This window comes from Arachis hypogaea, chromosome 17 (genome assembly GCF_003086295.3).
Source record: "Arachis hypogaea cultivar Tifrunner chromosome 17, arahy.Tifrunner.gnm2.J5K5, whole genome shotgun sequence".
NCBI lineage: Eukaryota > Viridiplantae > Streptophyta > Magnoliopsida > Fabales > Fabaceae > Arachis > Arachis hypogaea.
This window is the reverse complement of record NC_092052.1, coordinates 47,374,949-47,388,057: the sequence shown is the minus strand read 5'-3', so window position 1 is coordinate 47,388,057 and position 13,109 is coordinate 47,374,949. Positions and strand designations below refer to the sequence as shown.

The 13,109-nt window shown below is 42.2% G+C and overlaps 1 non-coding gene across 1 annotated transcript; it reads left to right on the top strand.

Annotated features, from left to right (window-relative positions):
* Positions 1-11,278: 11,278 nt before the first annotated feature.
* Positions 11,279-11,386, top strand: LOC112767797 (small nucleolar RNA R71). The gene has a single exon (XR_003185237.1). It is a non-coding gene; the product is annotated as a small nucleolar RNA R71 (small nucleolar RNA).
* Positions 11,387-13,109: the final 1,723 nt, after the last annotated feature.

The following is a 13,109-nucleotide window of genomic DNA, read 5'->3' as shown; positions in this document are numbered from 1 at the left end:
CAAACTGAACAATCCCGGCAATGGCGCCAAAACTTGGTACGCGGAATCGTGATTACACTTTAATTATGTAAAATTCATTTCTCTTTCTTTCCCTGGAAATGGCGCCAAAAACATGATGCCAAGACCATGGTTTACGACTCCGTGTAACTAACCAGCAAGTGCACTGGGTCGTCCAAGTAATACCTTACGTGAGTAAGGGTCGAATCCCACGGAGATTGTCGATATGAAGCAAGCTATGGTCACCTTGTAAATCTCAGTTAAGTTGACTCATATGGGCTACAATATATTATGTAATAAAACATAAAGTAAGGATAGAAATACTTATGTATTCATTGGTGGAATTTCAGATAAGCGAATGGAGATGCTTTCGTTCCTCTGAACCTCTGCTTTCCTGTATCTTCATCCATCAGTCTTACTCCTTCCTGGCTGGCTTTATGTGATACATCACCATTGTCAACGGCTACTTTCGGCCATCTCTCGGGAAATGATCCAATGCCCTGTCACGGCACGGCTAATCGTCTGGAGGCATCACCTTTGTCAATGGCTTCATCTTATCCTCTCAGTGAAAATGATCAACGCCCCTGTCACGGCACGGCTATTCATCTGTCGGTTCTCGATCATGCTGGAATAGGATTTACTATCTTTTGCGTCTGTCACTAATGCCCTGCAATCGCGATTTTGGAGCTCGTCACAGTCATCCAATCATTGAATCCTACTCGGAATACCACAGACAAGGTTTAGACTTCCGGATTCTCTTGGATGCCGCATCATTCTAGCTTACACCACGAAGATTCTGGTTAGGAGATCTAAGAGATACTCATTCAGTCGAAGGTAGAACGGAAGTGGTTGTCAGGCACGCATTCATAGGGAATAATGATGATTGTCCGTTCATCACATTAGATTGAAGTACGAATGATATCTTAGAAGCAAAAAGATGAATTGAATAGAAAATAGTGTACTTTGCATTAATCTTTGAGGAACAGAGCTCCCACCTTATCTATGGGTGTAGAACTTACCGTTAAAAATACATAGTGAAAGGTCAGCATGGCGAATGGCCAGCCCTCTGATCTAAGAACAAGCATCCAAGATGGTCAAAAAGACTAGTAAAATGTCTATTTATAATAAACTAGCTACTAGGGTTTACATGAGTAAGTAATTGATGCATAAATCCACTTCCGGACCCACTTGGTATGTGCTTGGGCTGAGCTTGAGTGTTGCACGTGTAGAGGTCCTTCTTGGAGTTGAACGCCAGCTTTTGTGCCAGTTTGGGCGTTCAACTCTGGTTTTGGCTCCTTTTCTGGCGCTGGACGCCAGATTTGGGCAGAAAGCTGGCGTTGAACGCCAGTTTACGTCGTCTATTCTTGGCCAAAGTATGGACTATTATATATTGCTGGAAAGCCCTGGATGTCTACTTTCCAACGCAATTGGAAGCGCGCTATTTCGAGTTCTGTAGCTCCAGAAAATCCACTTTGAGTACAGGGAGGTCAGAATCCAACAGCATCAGCAGTCCTTCTTCAACCTCTGAATCTGATTTCTACTCAAGTCCCTCAATTTCAGCCAGAAAATACCTGAAATCACAGAAAAACACACAAACTCATAGTAAAGTCCAGAAATGTGAATTTAACATAAAAACTAATGAAAATATCCCTAAAAGTAACTAGATCCTACTAAAAACATACTAAAAACAATGTCAAAAAGCGTATAAATTATCCGCTCATCACGTGCCAAGAGAAGAAAAGCGTGGCAAAAATCAAGAAAGAATGGAAGCTAAGTTGGAAAAGTAAACTGAGCTTCACAAGGAATAAAAGGGGAAGGCAAGGTACAAGGCTAAGTTCAAATAGTTAACTGAGCACTAAAGAAAGCAAGGAAATGGCATAAAGCTCATAAATCAAGCCACCAAGGTTACTCCATGGAGGCAAAGGCGCTCAATTGCTTTACTTAATGGAGTGCTACATTATATTGCTAGGCATAAGGAAAATCATGAAAAATAAGCCAAAATGCTCCCTCCATGGTTCGAACTTGGAACCACACGCTACTCCTTGCAAGGGAATTCAAGAATAAATAGCTAGAATGCTTCCTCTAGGATTCGAACTTGGGAATTCCTTGAAACATAAGGAAGGAGTGCCACCAAGCTTGCAAGGAAAATCAAGAGGAAATAGCTTAAATGCTTGAGCCAAGTTTCGAACTTGGGAATTCTTGGAAACACAAGGGAGGAACACCCACTCAACCAAGGAAATTAGCTCCAAGGCTTCCTCCACCAAGTGTTGAACCTGGGACCTTGAAGTCTCAAGCTAAGCGCTACAAGGAAAGCTCAGTTGGTTTTTTCCAACTGAGCATTGCCTCTCCAAGCCTCCACACTTTGGCACAATTTTGGCACACCAAGGAAGGCTGTTTTGCGCATCATGACACAGACCAAGGTACCAAGGAGCAAGCCTTGTGCGCACAAGGAGACACGACCAACACTTAGAGCTAAGTTGGATTTTCCAACTGAGCTCTAGTGTCACACACTCCACCAAGGGCTGGGCGCACCAATTTTGGCACACATGGGCAGCATGCTTGAAAGCTAAGTTGGATTTTCCAACTGAGCTTTCCCTGGAGGTGCAATTTGGGCTAGAAATTGGATTAAAATCCAATTTAATTCATTTCTTCAACAAATCAAAAGCCCACCCAAATTCCAAAATCCAAGAATAGAAAGTGTATAAATAGGAGTTAGTTTGATGTAATTAGGACTTTTGACTTTTGGACTTTTGAACTTTTGGGATTTTTATTTTTACTTCTAGACTCTTATTTTGAATTTTCCTTGGGAGCTTTTACTTTGTAATTTCTGAGAACTTGGAAGGAGAATTGATCTCTCTTCTTCTTGGTTCTTGCTTGAGCACTCTTTTATTTTCTTGCTTTGGATCTTGGGTGGAGAATTGAAGAACTTCTGTTTCAATCTCACTTGAGATCTTGTTTAATTTTTCTGCACAATTGAATTCCACTTTTTGTTTACTTTACTGCTTCATCTTCTCTTTACTTCTGCAATTTACTTTTCTTTATTTCCTTTGCAATTATTTTTGTTGGATCAAGGAAGGATTTGAGATCTAGACTTGTTATCTAGTCTCTTCCACCCTGAGATCTTCAACCTCTTCTACTTTGCTGCAATTAAGCACTGCTTTCTCTGTTTTTAAATTCTTCAAGGCATTTTACTCTTCTGTTTGAGATCTACTTCACTGCAATTCAATTTTCTCTTTTATGTTTAATGCAATTTACTTGTTCCTGTTTAATTTCTGCAATTCCAACTCCCAATCCCTTTTATAATTCAAGCAATTTACATTTCTTGCACTTTAAGCTTCAGTTATTACATTTCTTGCAATTTAAGTTTCTGCAATTTACCTTACTTGTTCTTTAAGATTCAGCACTTTTACTTTCCCGCTCTTTAATTTACTACAATTTCCCCTTCCCCTTTACAATTCATGCAATTTAGCTTTTGCAAATTACAAATCACTCAACCAAATCTTGATTCGCTTGACTAAATCAACCACTAAACTAAAATTGCTCAATCCTTCAATCCCTATGGGATCGACCTCACTCATGTGAGTTATTATTACTTGATGCGACCCGGTACACTTGCCGGAGAGTTTTGTGTTGGATCGTTTTCCACACTATTAGGTGCCAGAGAAGAGAATTTACCTCCGGAAGTCAGGTACTGATCGACCTCCCCACACTTAAGGCTTTGCACCGTCCTCGGTGCCATCTGTCAAAAACAGGGGTGGGCTAGTAGCAGTATCTCCACAGTCGGGACCATCATGGCTCCTGGTGCTGGTAAAAGAAGTGGAGTCCAGAGTGTCTGAGTCCGTGAATTTGCCCATGATCAGCTCCTTGAGGTATGTGAATTGGCGCTTGTTACGGCGCTCTCTCATCTTAGCTTTCTGTTCATGCCGACCCAACCGTTCAAGTATCTGCTGGAGCAATTTCTCAGTGGTGATGCTTGTGGTGTAGAAGAAGGAATATCTTCAACTGGCTCAGTAGGCTGGCTTGTAGTGGCTGCTGAAAGTCTGAGGTATTTTCCGTTAGGGACATATTGATCATCCCGTGGAAGCATGGCTTTGGTGTCCCCAGCTCTGTAGGAGACTCCGGCTGCCGAGACAAGATCTGAGACCAGGACGGGAAAAGGTAGGTTGCCCGCGATTTGTACATGCTCCATAGCATTCCGGATATGTCTTGAGAGATTCAGAGGTTGGTCTGTAAGGATGCACCATAGTAGAATAGCCATGTCTGCAGTGAAGGATGACTCATGAGTGCTCGGAAAGACGTAATGGGACATGATCTGTGCCCATACGCGAGCCTCCAAGGTAAGTGCGGAAGCCAAGATTCCCTTAGGGCGGGTACGGTGGTATCCGTAGATCCAACGGCTGCCAGGTAATGCGATGACTCCGAGAACGGAGTCCCAATCAAATTGGTATCTCTGGCGCTGAAGGGTGGCTTCTTGAAAAGCGTCCATTCCTGCTGGAATAGGGGGAAGACTTAGAGCTTGCTGAATGGCCTCTTCTGTGATGGGGACTTGCTTCTGCCGGACATAAACAGACTGCAGGGTTGGTATGTAGAAGTTGGAGTAGAACTCAATGACCCAAGAGAGATTGACCTGCCTCGGCTGTCTCTGTAAGAAACCCCATTGTCTTCGTTCAATTTGCGGCTCAACAAAGGAGGCAATATTGGATGAGAGGATAAGAAGGTATTCATTGTTATAGTTACTTTCTGCTAGGATAGGGAACATCTGCTCACAGTAGCGATTGGGAAATCGCGCAGTGTCCTTTGCTGGAAAGGCTTTCTCCTTGTCATCAACCTTTATTATCCTCTTAACTCTTTTTGTTAAGGGCTTGACTGCGGTTGAAGAAGGCTCTGCCACTAATGCTCTTTTAGTTCCTCTTCTTGCTAGTGGTTTGGAAGTAGCTTTCTCTTTTCCTTTCTTGGTGGCCATCCTGAAAGAAGGGAAGAGAAAGGAAATTAAATTCAAAGAGATAAAGCAAGGAAGAGGGTATTGTAAGTGATAGTCAATGCACAATAAAGATAAATGGCACTAACACATGGTTCGGATTACATGTGAAACGCTCATCAATGGAAATATAGCAAGTGCATGTAGGACAATGGAATGCAAGAGGTTTATTGGCATGCAAGCAAAGACATGAGTAGCATATAACAAACATTCAATGTCCAGTTTAGATTACCATTTGTAACAAACTATCACGTTTGTATCGACAATTAAATCTAATTAATAAAAGAATAAGGGAAAGTTGTGAAAGCAAGCATTGAATAGTATAGCAACATAGAGAAGTGCATAATGCCACATGAGCTTTTTCACAAACATATAGCATGCATGGTGAATAGGGTATAGAAAATATGAAGATAAACATGCAAGCAATCCCTTAAATAGGAGAAAAATAATTGTAAAATAATTTGCAATAATCCACAAGCATATAATGGGGGATGATGACTCAAAAAGGTTTCTAACACCATGTAAAAGGAAAAGAAGAAGAAGAAAAATAAAAGTTTGAAAAGAAAAAAAAGAAAAGAAAAAGAAAATAATAATAATATATATACATAATAGAATAAGAATGATAGAAAAGAGAAGAAGGAAGAAGAAGGTAAAACCTTGTTAATGGAGGAGAGAGAGAGAGTGAGAGGTGAGATAGAAAGGGGAAGGGGGAAAGAAGAAAGAAGGAGGGAAAAGAAAAATTAGGATTTGGAGGAAAGAAAGATAAGATAATTTAGCAATTGGGGCTTAGCTGTGCGGCGCATGCGACGCGGCCGCCTGGGGCACGCGTTCGCGTGGGGACGCGTCAGGGAATGGGACGCGATCGCGTCGGTCATGCGGTCGCGTGCCCTATGTTGCGCTGCTGGCGCGAGTGCAGCCTCGCTCCAGCACAACTCTCTATTCGATTTATTTTTTAATTGCCAAAATTGGGTGACGCGATCGCGTGGGTCATGCGATCGCGTGAGGGTGTGTCAGAAAATAATTGACAAGGATTGTGCTTCCAGCACCAATCCAGCACCACTCTCGCACAATATAGCATTGTGCACCCTTTTACGTCGAAAGTGCAGGGCACGCGGCCGCGTGGGGAACGCGGTCGCGTGGGAGGCCATGATTTCCATGCGACGCGGTTGCGTCGGTGACGCGGTCGCGTGGGGTAATTTGTGCCATTGGCACAACTCCAGCGCTCTTCCTGCGTAACTTTCTGTTCATTTTTATTTTTCTTTACTCCCCCTGCCACGCGGACGCGTCGCTGGTGCGATCGCGTCGCGCGACGAAAATTTTTTTTTTTTAAAGATAAAGATATGTAATGGAAAAAGCACGAAAGCATTAATAAAGAGAAGAGTTATTTAAAGAAGAAAAACTAAAAGTGAAGAAAAGAACGATCATACCGCGGTGGGTTGTCTCCCACCAAGCACTTTGCTTTTACGTCCGTAAGTTGGACGCTTCAATAGCTCAATCTGCTGCGATGTGGGGATCTTCCAGGAAAAAGATCTCAAGCTCCTTATTTTTCTGCACCTTCTCACCATGGTACAGCTTCAGGCGTTGTCCATTAACCTTAATAAGTTCAGAGCTTGAAGAATGGCTTAGGTGATAGACTCCGTACGGTTCAGCTTTCTCTACTCTGTAAGGTCCTTCCCATTTTGATCTCAACTTACCGGGCATGAGTCTCAGTCGAGATTTGTAAAGGAGAACAAAATCTCCAGGTTGGAACTCTCTCTTCTTGATGTTTTGATCATTCACAGCTTTCATTTTTTCCTTGTATATTCTGGAGTTCTCATAAGCTTCCAGGCGAAGGTTCTCCAGTTCCTGCAGTTGCAACTTTCTTTCAGCTCCAGCATTCTCAATTCGCATGTTACACTCCTTAACTGCCCAGAAGGCTCTGTGTTCTATTTCAACTGGGAGATGACAAGCTTTTCCATAAACCAAGCGGAAGGGACTCATCCCAATGGGTGTCTTGTATGCTGTTCTGTATGCCCACAGTGCATCTTGTAGTCTGGTGCTCCAGTCTTTTCTATGAGGCCTTACTATCTTTTGCAAGATACGCTTAGTTTCTCTATTTGACACCTCGGCTTGCCCATTAGTTTGGGGATGGTAAGCTGTTGCAACTTTATGGAATATCCCATGCTTCTTCATCAAGCCTGTTAGTCTCCTGTTACAAAAATGGGTGCCTTGATCGCTCACGATTGCTCGTGGTGATCCAAAGCGGCATATAATATGGTTTCTCACAAAGGAAACAACAGTGTTAGCATCATCAGTGCGGGTAGGAATTGCTTCCACCCATTTGGAAACATAATCCATAGCTAACAATATATAAAAATATCCACTAGAATTTGGAAATGGACCCATGAAGTCAATGCCCCAAACATCAAAAATTTCACAGAAAAGCATATATTGTTGAGGCATCTCATCCCTCCTGGATATGTTACCAAATTTCTGGCATGGGTGACAAGATTTACAAAACTCAGCGGCATCTCTAAAAAGAGTAGGCCACCAGAATCCGCAGTCTAAGATCTTTCTAGCTGTTCTTTGAGGGCCAAAGTGTCCTCCACTCTCAGATGAAAGACAGGCCTCTAAAATGGACTGGAATTCTGATTGAGGTACACAACGTCTAATTATCTGGTCAGCGCCACATCTCCATAAATATGGGTCATCCCATATATAATATTTAGACTCGCTTTTCAGCTTGTCTCTTTGATGTTTAGAAAAATGTGGAGGAAATGTGCGGCTAACTAAATAATTAGCAACAGGTGCATACCAAGGGACTACCTCAGATACTGCTTGCAGGTTGTCAAAAGGAAAATTATCATCTATAGGAGTAGAATCATCCTTAATATGTTCGAAGCGACTCAAGTGGTCCGCTACTAAATTTTGATTACCACTCCTATCCTTTATTTCTAAATCAAATTCTTGTAACAGCAGTATCCAACGTATAAGTCTTGGTTTGGACTCTTTTTTAGCTAGTAGATACTTTAGAGCTGCATGGTCCGAATACACTACTACTCTAGTACCAAGTAAATAAGCCCGAAATTTATCCAGAGTGAAAACAATAGCAAGTAGCTCTTTCTCAATAGTAGTATAATTGGACTGGGCAGTGTCCAAAGTCTTAGACGCATAGGCAATAACAAAAGGATCCTTACCTTCATGCTGAGCCAGTGCTGCTCCTACTGCATGGTTGGAAGCATCGCACATGATTTCAAACGGCTGGCTCCAATCTGGTCCTCTCACAATTGGAGCCTGAGTTAGAGCGGTCTTCAGCTTATCAAACGCTTGTTTGCAATCCTCACTGAACTCGAACTCAATGTCCTTCTGTAGTAATCTGGATAAGGGAAGTGCCACCTTACTAAAGTCCTTAATAAATCTCCTGTAGAAACCTGCATGGCCAAGGAACGAATGGACTTCCCTCACAGAAGAGGGGTAAGGTAAACTAGAAATAACATTCACCTTTGCTGGGTCTACAGAAATGCCATTATTAGATACCACATGTCCTAATACGATTCCTTGCTTTACCATAAAGTGGCATTTTTCGAAATTCAATACAAGGTTTGTATTAACACATCTATCTAATACTCTAGATAATCCATCTAAGCAAAGGTTAAAAGAATCACCATAAACACTAAAATCGTCCATAAAAACTTCCATACAGTCCTCAATAAGATCAGAGAAAAGACTCATCATGCACCTTTGGAAGGTGGCTGGTGCATTGCACAAGCCAAAGGGCATTCTCTTATAAGCATAAGTCCCAAAAGGATATGTAAAAGTAGTCTTTTCCTGATCCTCAGGAGCTATATGAATCTGAAAATAACTTGTGTAACCATCTAGAAAGCAATAATGTAATTTACCTGATAGGCGATCCAGCATTTGATCAATGAATGGAAGTGGGTAGTGATCCTTACGGGTGGCTTGGTTAAGACGTCTGTAATCAATGCAGACTCTCCAAGCATTCTGAACTCTAGTTGCTATGAGCTCTCCATGCTCATTCGTCACGGTAGTGACTCTGGACTTCTTGGGCACCACTTGTACTGGGCTTACCCATTCACTGTCTGAAATGGGATATATGATACCGGCCTCCAATAGTCTGGTCACTTCCTTTTTGACAACTTCCAAGATGGTGGGGTTCAATCTTCTTTGTGGTTGACGGACAGGTCTTGCTCCATCTTCCAAAAATATTCTGTGCTCGCATACTTGAGGGTTGATTCCCACTATGTCTGCCAAACTCCACCCAATTGCCTTCTTATGCTTCCTTAGTACATCAAGTAACTGCTCTTCTTGTTGAGAAGTCAGTTCCCTTGCAATAATAACCGGAAGCTTCTGCTCATCCTCAAGATAAGCATATTTGAGATGTGGAGGGAGAGGTTTCAATTCCAACTTTTGATCATGGGCAGGCTCTGGATTATCTGGGGCTTGCAAAAATGGTGAAGTGTCCTCATTGTCAGTTAAGAGGGTCCCCACACTTGGATCTTGTCCAGTGTGCCTCCCTTCAAACTCTTCTTTTTGAACTTCAGCCACACTCTCGTCTATGACATCACACTGGAAGATAGAACGATCTTCTGGGGGGTTGTCAATGACTCCATTCAGATTGAAGATCACTATGCAGCCATCTATTTCAAAGGAGTATGTTCCTGAAAAAGCATCCAATTTGAATTTTGATGTCTTCAGGAATGGTCTTCCAAGTAGGATTGATGATGGCTTATCTGAATCATTATGGGGCATCTCCAAGATATAAAATCAGTAGGAAATGTGAGCCCTTTAATGTTCACCAAAACATCTTCAGCAACTCCAGCCACTGTAATAATGCTTTTATCTGCTAACACAAAACGAGCTGCCGACCTTTTCAAGGGAGGGAGCCTTAAAACATCATATATAGACAAAGGCATTATACTGACACATGCTCCTAAATCACACATGCAATCATAAATTACTACACCACCAATAGTACAACTAACTATGCAAGGACCTGGATCACTACATTTTTCAGGTAATCCTCCCATTAAAGCAGATATAGAACTACCTAAAGGAATAGTTTCTAATTCATTAATTTTGTCTTTATGGATACATAAGTCTTTTAGAAACTTTGCATATTTAGGTACCTGCTGAATAACATCAAAAAGGGGAACAGTTACCTCAACCTTTTTGAATATTTCTACCATTTTAGGATCAGGTTCCAGCTGCTTCCTGGGCTTCCTTGCAAGTTGTGGAAATGGAATGGGAGTAGTGTTTTCTGTGGGGCCTGCGTCTTTTTGTGCTTCTTCCTGTGGTTGAGCTATCTCTTCAGCTATGTCCTGTATATCCTCTTGCTCTTCAACATCTTCGATTTCTACCACCTCTTCAGCTGAGGCGTATTCTGGTGGGCTTGGTTCCTCCTGATTCCTCTCCTGCAGTGTGGTTCCGGACCTTCAGGGTGATGGCATTAATGCCTCCCTTTGGGTTGGGTAACGGTTGAGAGGGGATTCCAGTGGTGCTTGAAGGTTGGTTACTGGAATTTTGTGTTGAACTAAGCTGTGACATAAAAGCTTGCAGAGTAGAGGTGAAACCATTCAGACTGGCGTTAATACTGCTCACGATGGTATTTTCCATGGCCAGTTGTCTTTTCTCAAAAGCTTGTAATAAATCTTCATTAGAAGATACAGAAGAATGAGTAAATTGAGAGGTTTGCTGCTGATTGTTCGGTGGTCCTTGGTTTTGCCTCAGGTGAGGTGCTCGGTAAGGTTGATTTTGCTGCCTATTGTTGTTATTATTCCACCTCTGATTTCCCTGATTGTTGTCCCTCCAATTCTGGTTTGAATTGTCCTGCCATCCATGGTTATTATTTCCACTTTGATTGTACCCTTGGTTGGGGCGGTCATAGAAGTTGTGAGTGGATGCCACTATGTTGTCTTCTTGTTGGAGCTGCGGGCATTCATCAGTGTAATGGCTGTAATCAGCACAAATTCTGCAAATTCTTTGTGGAACTAGTTGTTGGTTTTGCTGCGGTTGAGTTTGCTGAGCTTGTTGATTCAACTGCATTTACTTCAGCAGGTTGGTCATCTCACAGATGCTTTAATTTAGAGCAGCAGTCTCTATGCTAGAAGATACTTCTGCAACGGCTTTTGAACGGCCTGGCTTCTGTCTGTATTTCTGAGTAGATTCAGCTAAATCACTGATCAATTGCCAAGCTTCATCAGTGGTCTTGTACTTCTTCATAGACCCATTGCTGGCACTTTCCAATGTGGTCTTATCTTGGGGCCTCATACCTTGTGTGATATAGCTGAGTAGCATGATCTTGTCAATCATGTGGTGGGGGCATGCTTCCAGTAGATTATTGAAGCGCTCCCAGTATTCAAAGAAAGTCTCATTGTCATCCTGAACAATTGTAGAGATATCCTTCCTCAGTTTATCAGTAACTTCAGATGGAAAGAATTTCTCCAGAAACTCCTTTCTGAGTGTATCCCAGTTGGATACATTTGCTAGAGGTTGAGTGTAGTACCACTCTCTTGCTTTTCCCTCAAGAGAGAACGGAAAAGCTTTCAGCAGAATTGAAGTTTCATCAGTGCCATCACGCCTGACAGTAGAACAGGCTGCCTGGAAGTCTCTCAAGTGCTTGATAGGCTCTTGAGCAGGTAGGCCATGAAACTTGGGCATCAAATTTAGCAGTGCGGTCTTTATTTCAAAATCCATAGCTACCGCTGGATGATGCGCTTGGAACGGTTACATTGTAAAATCAGGAGCTCCTTCCTCCTGAATGGTAACTCTTCTAGCTGCCATGTTTTCTGCAAGTAAAACAACCGAATCAGTAGAACGGGGGCTGGTTTCTTCCTCAGATTCACTTTCAGATCCGCCCTCAGAGCGGGCTAACCTACGCTGTTCTCGCCTTATTCGTGAAATAGTCCTTTCAATTTCAGGATCGAATATTAGCAAGCGCAGATCAGAAAGTGAACGCGTCATTTGACGGAAGAAACATGCAACTCATAGTAGCAAAATTAAATAAAAAGAAATAAATAAATTCTGATTAATAAAATTAGCACTCTATTGCAGCTCCCCGGCAACGGCGCCAAAAATTGATGGGAAGTAGAAGCTGGTGAATTAAAAATTTATTAAAATGATTACGTTGCAAGTATAGTTCTTAACTCACCGAGAATCTGCTTATCAATTTAGAAATATGTCACAGAGAGTTTAAATTAAAATTACTGGGAGTTTTAAGTCCCAGGTCGTCTCCCAACGAGTTGCAGAAAGGTGTGCTGTTTTATTAATCAGATGTTCCAAGAAGTTGAGCTAAGTAAATTGGAATTTAAATTGAGGATTTTTAAATAATATAAATAAAAGCCTTGACTGGGAATTGATTGGTTAGAATCTCTATCATTGATGGCGTGATTGTAAGATTAATTTGTAATTAATGGTTGTTCTGTTTGGTTCTCCTTTAGGTAAGGGAAAGTCAAACAAGTGAGAATGCCAGATCTGTTCACAAGTTGCAACCCACTTAGTTCAAAGGGATTGGCGTCGGTGACAGGATAGCAATCCAACATTTAACCCAATTACAAATTTTCTTTCAATCCTTCCAACTCAAGAGTTCCTTTTAATCAACTCCCCATCAAGTAAGGAAACTACTCACGCATTGTAAATAAAGAATCCATAGCGCATGAAAGGGAATTAAAAGAAGACATGATTGTTGGAATTGAAATTGAATTAAAAAGAAATAATCCTTGCATTAAATAAGGTCCAAAAACTGAATGAATGTGTGTGTTGTTTCTGCATATTCTCTGACTCTAGTCTGCTGTTCTGGGCCGAAAACTGGGCCGAAATAAGGTCCAAAATCGCCCCCAGCGGATTATGCAGATTGCACATGTCACGCGATCGCGTCGTCCATGCAGACGCGTCGCTTTCGCTTTTTCCTCTCCACGCGTTCGCGTCGTCCACGCTACCGCGTCGCTTGCGCTTTCCAACCCGTGCGGCCGCGTCACTGCGATTTGTGCTCCTTCGCGCGGTCGCGTGAGCTATGCGACCGCGTCACTTCTCGCTGGTTATCTCCTCAAATTCTTGTGTTCCTTCCATTTTTGCTAACTTCCTCTCCAATCTCCATCTCGTTCATGCCCTATAAAGCCTGAAACACTTGACACACAGA